Below are 12,036 nucleotides of genomic sequence, written 5' to 3' on the forward strand. Positions count from 1 at the left end.
TCCTCTGTGTGTGTGTGTGTGTGTGTGTGTGTGTGTGTGTGTGTGTGTGTGTGTGTGCATTTCTCGCGCACCCATGTGTGTCCGCTGTCCTTTGCAGCCAACTGCGATGAGATATGCGGGGCTTCAGGCGTCCTTCGCTCTCGAACTCTAGTACCCTCCATCTAAGCCTGTCCGGGGATGAAAATCTTCTGGCTGGAGACTGGAGGGATCCAGGCGTTCGGGAGGCGAATTGGGCTGTTTTTCAAATTGCATAGGAGCGCCCCTTGCCGGGCAGTTCATCTTCAAGGGTTCGGGCTGTCAGGACCTGAGCTGGGGGTAGGAGGGGGCTGACTGGGCTCCGGGGAGGGTGTCGCTTCTCTGGGAAAGCAGAAGTTCAAGGTTCAGGACTCCCTAGGGCGCGCCCTACTCAGAAGTAGGAAAGCCAGGGGCGCGCAGGCTAGCTGCGCCGCAGGGGGTTGGCAGGGCAGAGCTACACTGGGTTCGCCGGGATTTCTGGAGCCGGGATCTGTGAGCAGAAACACCAGTCTTGGAGCTGAGTCTGGTTCTTGGGTACCCGAGTTGCAGGCGAAGTGGAGACCCGGTCTGTACCGCTTGGTGATCACCCCTGCGGCTTTAAGGGCTGCAGCCACGCAGTGCATTTGACTGGAGCCCCCGCTGGTGGTTTTTGCTTTTCTTTCTGCAGAAGGGAAGACGATAGGGTTGTCACTCGCCTCCAGTCTCTTCTGAGAAAGCTTAGGTCCCCGTGGTAAACTCTCTTTGCTGGGAGCAAAGGGCGACCCCCAAAGGCACTTAAGGACACAGGGCATCCAGGACCCCATATGTGACTGAATCGGGAGAGGGCAGGTAGAGTGTCAAGGGTTTCTAAGGGAAATAAGGTCAACCCAACCCAGAGGAGAGGTCGGATCCAGCCTTGGGTTCTCTCCTAAGCTGAGTTGGTGTTTAATATACACCTTGCCTCATCCTCACTAACACTGGGCTGGTCAACTATGCCCATAATTCCCTCTGAAGTGCATTGGATTAAGACTGGGCCAGAAGAGGGCTGAAATCCACAAAAACGAATGAGAGTAGAAAGGACTGCAAATCCCTGATCTGATTGCGATTTAAATCTAAATTCCATTTGAATACAAACAGACTCTATAATCTAGTAGAGCAGGTCTGTGTGAGGGCCCCTTACCCTGCATTTCTTGTGACAGTTGGTGAAGGATAGGTTAAGATTTGCACAGGCCAGGCTGGAAACCTACTGCCTAGGAGGATTGGGAAGGTTGGGAGCTGGGTAAGTAAGAAAGATTCCAGCTCAGACTGGTTCTAAATCCATACTGGGGTCTAGGTGTCTACCTTACCTTGTTGTCCCTAGGCACTGCTTCCTTCGAAGTTCTGACCTAGGTGACACAGAGCACTTAGACCATGCTACAGGTCCTTTCGCTGGGGATTTTGGAAGGGGCATTCTTGGTGCTGAGAAGCTATCCTTATACCTTGAGGTCTCCGTCCAGACAATGGAGATATCTCTTTCTCTGGGACATAAACTGTTAAAAGTGGAGCTCTTTCACGTACAAGTAGGTATCTAACCACAGGAGAACTGACACTTGTAAAGAAAACCACTGAGCTAGGAAGACGTGTAATAATTTCTAGGATCCAGACTTAATCATTATTGAAATCATTTTAAACTATTGATAATAATTATTTTGAGGACCTTGCACTATCTAGTTGCATATCTGCTTGGTGAAATTGATTCAAATGAGAAGACACATAGGCAATTACATAATATGGGGGGGGGAGAGATGATATAGGTGCTTAAAGTCTATAATAGTCCCTGACTGAATGTCTCTAGAAATGGGGATCTCATTACTTTTAGCTGTGTTGCATCCCTGTTTGGAGAATAAACACACTAAGCTTACACTCTGTGGGTCCACAATGAAAACATGACCTTGATGCTGTTGTACAGGCAGACAGGGAAATCAACAGCTTTCAGCTGCGAGTAACAGCAACAGGGAAGACACCAGGAAGGACCAGTCTTGTGGGCTGTGTCTTAAGGACGAGAAGGACTGTATAGACAAGCAAGAAGTACACCAGCCTGTGTTAAAGTTGGCCCCCATGTCAATTCCAACTTTGGGCTCCATGCCTATTCTAAAACAGGAAAAATCTGGAAAAATCTGGTGCCATCTGTGGTGGTTTGAAAATGGCCTCTGCTTGGACCAAGATGGTAGAACTGTTTGGGAAGGATCGGGAGGTGTGGCCTATTGGAGGAGGTTGGTCACTGGGGGTGGGGCTTTTAAGTTTCAGAAGACTGGGACATTCCCAGTGATGCCCTCCCTGACCCAATCTACTTGCAGATTAGGACATAGGCTCTCAGCTACTCCTCCTGGCACCATAAACTCTAACTGCTGGAAACAGTTACCCCAATTAAACGTTTTTCTTCTATAAATTGTCTTTGTTACAGTGTTAGGCCACAGACTAGAAAAGTAACCAATGCAAAAATTCCCCATGCCTCTGTTTCTACAAAGCAAAGCCATAGCTTTTTCATATTACCCCAGCCCCAAACGGTTCACCCTCTTTACAATATGCTACATGAGAGCACACATTTTTTTTTTCTGAAAGCACAAAAAGAAATTTTTTTTAAAAAAGATCAACAACAACAACAACAAAAAAAAAAGGGTGTGATTTGTGTAGGACTTTTTAAAGCGAGGGCAGGCGGGCTGTGAATGGTTCATTAAAAAAAGATCCAGAGAGTGGGATGAGTCACAGTCCGGTCCAGACAGCCACTTCCTCATCTACAGGGAGAATAATAATTCCTCTACAACTCTGTCTGTAAGAATTAATTTGCAACTCCAGAGCTATCTGAGACACTGAGAAGAAAGTGTGAGACAGATCATGAGAACAGAGGATTTTCTGATTCAGAGGTGACTTACTGAGGTAGTGAGAACCACCATTGGAAGGATGGGACGGACGGACGGACGTCCGCAAATATCACATGATCTCATCCAGATGTGGAAGTAAAAGAATTGATCTCACAGAAGTAGAAAGTAGCAGAGTGGTCAGGGAGGAGTGGAAGAAGGGTGGGTTGGCAGGTGCAAAAATGCACTTTTTTTTTCTTTTTTTCGGAGCTGGGGACCGAACCCAGGGCCTTGCGCTTGCTAGGCAAGCGCTCTACCACTGAGCTAAATCCCCAACGCCAAAAATGCAGTTCTGCCGGGGACTCGGACTCTCCTTCTAGAGTTCTGAGACACAGTAGGACGACTGCAGTTGAAAGTGAGCTGTTGTGTGTTTCAAAGGAGTAAGAGACAGCTGTGAGTGCTCCCAACGCAAAGACATGACGAGTCTTCGAGGTGATGAATAAGTCAATTACTCTGCCTTATCTAACTGATTATTGTAAGCATTCATTGACATATCGCACTGTGCATCGCAGATACGTCCAGTCATGATCTGTCGTTTAAATATAGACTCCAGTCATGATCTGTCGTTTAAATATAGACAAATAAATGGATGAAAATATGACTTCATTGAAAAGCTCCTAGCTAACGAGACTACAGATTTTGAAAGGCGCTGAACCTACTCTTCACAATTAAGATGGGAGAAAAGTCTAGATAGTGAGGAGGCGGAGTTTATGATCTGTCATCTCATCAGTGCAAACCGGTGGAAAAGCAAACCAGAGGAAAAGAAAAGCATTGGTGTTGGCTTAAGGCTGGTTGTGTAGCACCTGAACATTTTATTCGGAGGATTTCAGTGCTTCGATGGTGTTTCGTAAAAAGAAAGGTGGGTGCGTGTGCAGAATATGTTCTGGAAAGCTAAATGTGTCACGGCCTAGAGCCGAGGCAAGGGACAGTGTCCGAGGGAAAGAATTGAAGACATGGAGTTGAAGGAAGCCCATCTTAGGATGCTGTGGCATGAGGGAGGGAGCAGAGGAAATGCAGTGGTGATCCAGGCGAATGGCCTGGGCATGACTGGGGGGAGAGAGAGAGAGAGAGAGAGAGAGAGAGAGAGAGGGAGAGAGAGAGAGAGAGAGAGAGAGAGAGAGAGAGAGAGAGAGAATGAATGAATGAATTTATTTCCTGTGTGTCTGAGGTGGTGGGTATGTCAATAAGCCTAATTCTATTACAAAGAGAATGATCCAGAATTTGGACTCCTCACTGCTCCCGCCATGGGCTCATTCTATGTATCTAAGACCTCATAGTCCCCCCCATCTGTAATGAGTGGACAAAGTGGCCTTTAGAGAACTCAGTAACACACACATGCAGTGCAACATCCAGTTCTGGGCTTGGCCTCCAGGTTAGCTCCCCAGAAATAGGTCACCGGCTTCCAGAATGGGAAGAGGTCCTTGGCAGGCTGAATGACTGACAGATCTGGATTGAAATGACTCGACTTCCATTCGAAATCGAGCCTCGGCTGCTCTTTAGGTTCCGAGTGACTTTTCCATCCCATTATCCCACAGCCACCGCAGTCTAAGGTAGCCTAGAGATCCCAACCTCTCCACCCCCAGCTCAAAACCTCCAAGTCCTGAGTCGCCCCAGACGGAGACTGGTCTCCATCTCTCACAGCTTCCTTTCCATGCACTGCTCCCCCGTAAACACACACTGTGGAAATGTCAGTGCTGTGTGGCAAGACCAGCTACTTCAGCCCTTCCCACTACAGTGCTGTCAGCCTCTGTCCACTCCGTTGCTCCTGCTTAAACCACAAGGATATTATTCTGGATCACATCGGCTCTTGGGCAGTGTGGTTTTGACTCCATTCCTCCCTACTTCAAAACTCTTCCTACTTTTTAGCCGTGCCCTCGGTACCCTGTCTTTAACATTCTATACTGTCCCCGTGGGTCCTACAGAAGGCCCATATCAACTCTCAGCGATGCCTACTCGTGCCGTGTTTCATTTCTGTGTCATTCCCGTGCTTGACCCCTTCTTTCCATCCATTTTGAGTACCTATCAGTTTTCTAGATCAAATCCACAGGCGCTACCCGTGTGAAGTCTCATGTCTACAAGGAAGGCCTTCCCCTGTTTCTCCCCGTCTATGGCATTTGCAATGCCTTCATCCCTCACTGGGCTTTATGGATGGAGAGTTCGATGTCTGTTATCTTCACCCTGTTTGCACGAACAGTGCCCAACATCAGGGTTCCTCATAAGTCCCGCCGGAGTAAATGACTGTTCAGAGATACATCAGAAGAAGTGGTGACAAAAGAGGGAAGGGAGGTGTCTTACCCGAGCTGAGTCAGGAGGAGGAAGAAGGAGCCAATCCCGATAGGCAGGAGCCATTATTTAGAAACTTAGAAAATGGTCCTCTGCCTCGTTTGTCTAATTGCGTGGATAATTTAAGCTTTCAGAAGCAGGAAGAATCTCTTCATTGTGTAGACGAGAGGAGAGCCATGTGAGCACCACAGCTCTTTCAAAAGCAGAATAGACACGGCCGGCCAGGATGATAGTGATCTGGCTGAAAGACAACGGAAATGCTTGGCCAGATACCAGGAAGTGTGGGGTGCACCCAGCAATCCGGTAAAAGACTCTCAGCGTGTGGGCCTAGGGTTTGCCTCCTATTCAATTGCTCTCCCTCTGATTCCTGTGATTTACAAAGTAGCATTGTGCGTGTGTTTGCTGGTGCGTTGGGATGTTGAAATGCCTCGGGTCTTAGATGAAACTCTTTATCCCAAGTTTTAGGGATGAGGGATTTCTTGTGATTGCATACCTCTTCTTTCTTTCTTTCTTTCCTTCTTTCTTTCTTCCTTTCTGTCTGTCTGTCTGTCTTTCCTTCCTTCCTTCTTTCTTTCCTTCCTTCCTTCTTTCCTTTTTTAAGAGTGAAAAGATGAAGCCATTTTTCTCATGTGCATATTAAATGTCTGAAGTCAAGAGTGGGGAAAATTATTATAATAAAAGATTGCTGGTTTCAATATCCTGGCGGCAGAAATGCTAGCACACTGTCTTAAATATACAAGCCTTCAACCTTGAGCACATATGTAGCTCTGCAGTCATCAAATCCTTGTAAAGAGAGATGGTGGTTTGAATGAGAACAGCCCCCATAGGCTCATATTTTGAGTGAGGAGTCATGGAGGAGTGGAATTGTTTGAAAGGTTTAGAAGGATTAGGAGGTGTGGCCTTCTTGCAAGAAGAGTGTCACTGGGGGTGGGCTTTGAGGTTTCAGAAGCCCATACTAGGTGCACCCAGTCTGTCTCTCTGTGTCTCTCTCTTTCCCTGTCTCTCCCTCTGTATGTGTGTCTCTCTGTCTCTCTCTCCCTCTGTGTGTCTGTCTCTGTCTCTATCTCTGTCTCTCTCTGTTTCTCTCTCCCTCCCTCCCTCCCCTCCCCTCCCCTCTCCTCTCTTCTCTTCTCTCCTTTCCCTTCTCCACTCTTTTCTCCTCTCTCCCCTCCCCCTCCTCCCCTGATTGTGGATCAGGCTGTAGCTTTCAGCGGACAGAACAGTGACTAAGAGAACAGCTCATGTGGGGAATTGACATAGTCCAGTATTGAGGCTTTAAATACTGTGGAGTTAGTGACCTTATTCTAATGTTGGAGTTATGTACTCAAAACTGTCCTGGAATGAGAGCACCTGTGTGGCTATGAGCGAGTAAAGCTTCTGCACCGGCATATCCACACTGCACGTGTGGTATTTGCACAGTGCCCATAACTGCAGCAAAATGGACAGAATGCTGTCTGCTCACTGTGTGTAAATATTTGGCCACACATATGTGTCTCACACCAGGAAGGCCTCTGGAAGGTTACTGAGCCTCTCCTGGACTCAACTCCCTCACTAAACGGCAATAACGGAATTTCCCACATCCCATAGAGGACACAAAAAACCAGATAACATCTTATTTGTGGATGAGCTTTATCTGTGATAAAGCGAGCCGTTCACGGCAGTTTGATTGCTAGCTTCATGCTAGTTCAGCAGTACAGCAAACTGCTCTTTCCACAACCCTTCATAAAGCTACAACGGGAAACATTTATGAGATTGGATCTGAGCTCAAGCACAGCCTGAACGCATGAGGCATCAGCACCGTCCAATTAAAAGCAAAAACAAACAACAAACCAACCAACAAAACCCAGAACAACAAAAAGGAGAAAACCTGTCCGTTTCTCTACAAACTGACACCAGTTCTGCAGTTAAATAGTGAGTGTGGGAGTCGGGTTGGGCTGTGAATGTTTTAATAGGCCTGAGGTCTGGAGTAAAGGCTCCCACAGAATAAAATACATTTCTGTTCCCCGCAAGTGGTTTCTTTGGACGTCAGGTACTCCTTTAAGTCTGCACGGTGAATAAGATGATATATACAAATGAGAATGCATAACCACTCAGAGGCTTATGACGAGTTCATAGTCCTGACAAACCATTGTGAGTTAAAAATATTTTAAGCTGGCAAGGATTTTAATGCATCTAGCCTGAGGCACCAGAGCTCAGCGCCCCAGCACACTTCACAGCTGACTAGAGCAATGGCTCTTGACCCTGCCCAGCATCTCAGGAGAAGACCATGCTGCATCATCATGAACCCTGGGAAGAGGCATCAAAAAATCCAAATTCTAGTTCCCACGGCCTCCATATCATCCGGCCTCAGTATGAACAATTGCAAGTGAGTTTGCCTGTATCCGGCCTGCAAGTGGGGATGCAGCATTAGAACGAGCAGTGTGGACATTAGCACATGCGACACACACCGAGTGCACGCTAACTGCCACTGTACCCAACTTCGGGTGCTCACCACCTGCCTGGGGCACATTTGCCAAGGCCTCTGGGCTGCACTCTCTTCTCTGAAGCTGCTTTGGTAATACCTACCTGCACAGCTGCTGTAGAGAGTACCCACTAAGCGCTAAGCGCACACTAAGTATTCATGCAAACACTGCTCTTCTTTCCATGTGAGATGAGTGACTGATACCTAATCCACGATTCACTTTAACAAACTAACGTCCGCCTATTTCAGTATTTACATCTCACCCTTTGATGGCGTCTCTGACTGCTTACTTTTAGACATATCCAGAAATAAACCTTAGCCCTGGGTCGATACCTCTGATACTCCTCGTGCAAACTGTTTCTGCGCCTCAGAAGCACATGACTACTCTCTCTGTGTTGTTGATTCGCTCATCCTGTATTTCTGGATCATTCGATTTGGAGGGAATGATAAATCTCAAGGATTAGCCCTGTGCTGCAGTGAATTTATTCTCTCTATCTAGGTTATTTTATTATCAAGTAATTAGATAAAATTGCTGTACTTCCATTTTTTTAAGTGTTTAGAACTAGTCTTGTTTTTGGAAACACATACATATACATACACATACACATGCACATGCACATACACATACACATGCACATGCACATGCACATACATATACACATGCACATGCACATACACATGCCTATGCACATACACATGCACATACACATACACATGCCTATGCACATACATTATGATATCGATGTAACCAGGTTACAAGAGTTTGAGGTGTAATATACCTGTATTTGTGGGACTCTTTCTTCTGCAATGATATAATTCTAACCATGGTCAAATCCTCCCAACATGGTTTAGGAATTCAAAATGTAAACATTGCAAGTCGAAGCAGAAACGTCTCTGTGTTAAATGCCTCTGGTCTTTTAGTATGCTCCTGTTCTGGTCACCAAAATAAGATCTAACATCAAAGAGCCAAAGGCATTGGTGGATACTCGTAAATCCACACGGCTGGTGGTTCACTGGCATCAGCATTGCTGGGAGGTTCTGTTTCTGGCTTCTATGCCATCTGGATGTGGTAGAGGGCTCAGGGTCACTGTGAGGTCCGGTGGTCCTTATGTATGTTTAAACTAAGATATACAGTGTATAAGGTCAAGACATTCTGGAATTCACCAAGCAGTCTGGGGAACCACAGATAATTCTATGAAGAACAGTAGGGGAAGCAGTGGATGACCCCAGAGAACCAGAGTTCAGAGAGGGCCAACCAGAAGCCTCTGCACTGTACCAGGTCCCACAGTGACCTAGAGTCATCCCATGTCTTGATTCTTCCGGCTTCTTTTATTACACTCTACTTTTTCTATGATGGTTAAGTCTTGGGATATTAAGCCTGAAAATACCTTTTTTTAAACATTTATTTACTTATTTATGTTATTATGGGAGAGGGGTGTCCATGCACCTTGGTACTTCTGTGACTGTCAGAGGACAACGTGCAGGAGTCCATTCTCTCCATCCACGATGAGGGTCCTGAGGCTCGAATTCAAGTCCTTGGTCTTGGCGGCAAGCCCCTGTACCTGCTGAGCCCTCTTGCAGGGCCCAGATGCTATTTTTAAGTGGTCAGACGAGTGGGATGCTTTCCTTTCAGAAAGAAAAAAAAATGTGTGAGTCTTGAGTCTTGGGGAATATTATCATGTCACACATCTTCCAGATTGTGTTTATACAGTATGAATAATCCGTGCTATTCTTAGCTGCTTGCTTCCTTAAAAACGAAAAACAAAAAGGATCGGAGATTGGAACGGATTAGGTAATGGTGCAGTGAGTGAGGTCACCCGGTGTGCAGGGTGACAGAGTAGGGCCACAGCTCCTCTCTGAGCGGGAAAGTGTCCTGGTGTTCATTTCATCTCCTCTACATCAGTGTGTGAGCGCTGCTCCCTGCAGGTTCCCCCACACAGTGTTTAAGCACAGCTTTGTTCTCTGTGGCATGCAGTTAGAGGATGATGAGGTGTGCTTCAGGAAAGACAAGCCAAACATTGCTTTCCAGATGGCGTGGGGGGGGGGGGGGGCTCCTCGCTGCCTGATTTCCCTGGATGATAGTTTGTGCTTCTTTACGGTGGAGTCACACAGCTGCTTAAGTTTTCAAACCTGCAGCCCTCCAGTGCTGCCCCCCATGGAAGACTGTTGTCTCCTCAGCCTGGCAGGAGCTTGAGCACAGTCCTGCGCCGTGGAAACACGTTTCGGACATAAGGGAAGGACAGCGTCACTTTGCACATGCAAATTCTGCTGCCGTGTAAGTTCTACTCAGCTCTGTGAACAGCCATGACATACACCCATCCTGAGGGTTTGAGTTCTCCGGGCAGTAGTCCCGAGACCTCGCCGGTGGCTGATTAAACGCTATGCTCGGAGTCAACTCAGCTGTCATTACTTGCCATGTTATCTGAGGGTCTCCTGTAAATACCCCTCCTTTGACCACTTCCTGGCTTCGAAGGGATTCGGAGAGACTCAGGACAACATTTTTCTTTTCTTCTTTCAAAGCAGAGCCGCAGAAGGAATTATCTAGAGTAAATTAAAAGGGACAAATAAATGGCCGAAGGCTAGCACATCCTTGAAACTATGTGAGCTGGCCTCTGCTTGGCATTAGGAGGAACAGTTGTTACATCTGACAGTTGCCCTAGCGGAAGATAAAAGGTCCCTGGGTCCTGCTGGGAGGTAGCAAGTGGCATATTCCTGCTGGGATCCCCTTATGTAAATTCTTCCAGGGACAGTTGGGCTGAAGAAACAGGTCTCTGTGCACACTGCTTACCTCGATGCCTGAAATACAGCTGATCTAGGGGGAAGACTCTGACCTATAAAATGATTACTTTCACCGGAAGTATAAGATTAAGGAGCAGATTTGACAGTGGAGGGAAAGATATGAAGCAGAAGAACACAGCCCCCATTCGCCATTAGACTTTGCTAGGCTATATCTCGGGGGCTGGAGGTGAGGCCAGTGAGCGTAGCAGGCATTCAGTAGACCATATCATAGGCTCTCGGGAAGCTAAGGGTCAATTAAACATTTCCTTCCCTGAAGATTAACCAAGTTCCAACCCCCACCTCCAAAATTTTTTCTTAATAACTGCAAGCCAGATACTGTGGGGCTGGTTGTTGCTGGTTTGTTTGTTTTACACAGAACACAACTTGGTTCTTCAGAATTGAAATTGAAGTCAATAAACAGCTCTGTATTATTCAAGGTGATTTAGCCGCTGAGTTGGCCACTTTGTTTTAAACATTGCTGCCTTTATCATCTCCCTGTGCCTAACGATTGCTTTGAGTGCATTCTTAGCACCACACGGGCTCTCTTTGAATCTGAGCATTCTACCGGTGCTAAGTAAGCATACTCTCTTTCTTAGTTTTTTTTTTTTTTAAATACAAGAAAAGCAAGATACTGTCTTGCTGGTTGGATGGTCTCCTCATAGATATGTGTTTGTGCACATGAGGTTGCTTTTTGGCGATTTATGGTGTAGCCCTTAACTGAGTTGACTTGTCTCTGTTCCCAAAGATACACACTGGATTCGGGAATTTGGTCTTTTGGCACTGACCTAGTAAAGTATCCTTTTGCAAGTGATTTAAGCAAGCCAGCATCAGAGACCCGGGGAGACAAGGTCAGGGACTTCGAAAGGTTTAGAAGGCTTTTATTTCCTCACGCACCACTTTCGTGTTGGGGAAGAAAGTTGGTTCCAATGGCTGTGTACCCTTTGACCCAGGCTGGAAATGTTGCTGACATAGTCCTTCCCATCTCTAGCCCATTGTCTCTGTTAAACCTTGACGTTGCCCCTGAAGTGACGTTACCCCTTTTTGCGAATTCCTCAAAGCAGAAGAAAAACCATGGGCGAACAGTACTTTATCTTAATGAATGTTACACATTTTGCTCTCAAGAGCATGAAAATGTCACCTGTTTTTGGCCTCTGGCTTCTTTAGCCTTTGGGGTGAAAAGCCTAGGGTGATAAGAGGCAGAGAGCTACTTTCTGAACACAGGCATCCCTGTGGACAGAGAGATGACTCATTTTCCCAAAAAGTATTCTCGTGGTCCACAATTTTGAATTCTTTGCCTAGAGAAGAGATGTTATAAAATAAAAATATGGTTAGGTCTTGAGCTAGTGGAAACTATTAGGATCGGTTGTGAGACCTTGGGGTAGGAAGTTAAATGTGTCTCCACATGGACAGCCTAAGGTAGGACCGTGTTGAGAATAGCTTCACAGCACCCACTCCTTAGTGCTTTCTCTGGCAGCCAGCACCAGTCCACCAGGCTCAGACACACTTTACCAGGGTCCTACCTTTCAGGATGCACTCCTTACACAAAATTTATTACCTTCTCTTTTTATTAAATAAAACAACCATCGTCTTAGCTATGCTGGTCTAAGCAATATGTAAAAGGCA

At 46.4% G+C, this 12,036-nt stretch overlaps 1 protein-coding gene across 20 annotated transcripts in view; it reads left to right on the forward strand.

The window, feature by feature from the left end:
- Epb41l3 (erythrocyte membrane protein band 4.1-like 3) overlaps positions 1 to 12,036 on the forward strand; it is a 204,447-nt gene that overhangs the window by 1,192 nt on the left and 191,219 nt on the right. The window lies entirely within an intron of this gene.

This window comes from Rattus norvegicus, chromosome 9 (assembly GCF_021556685.1).
Source record: "Rattus norvegicus strain SHRSP/BbbUtx chromosome 9, alternate assembly SHRSP_T2T, whole genome shotgun sequence".
Classification (NCBI taxonomy): domain Eukaryota; kingdom Metazoa; phylum Chordata; class Mammalia; order Rodentia; family Muridae; genus Rattus; species Rattus norvegicus.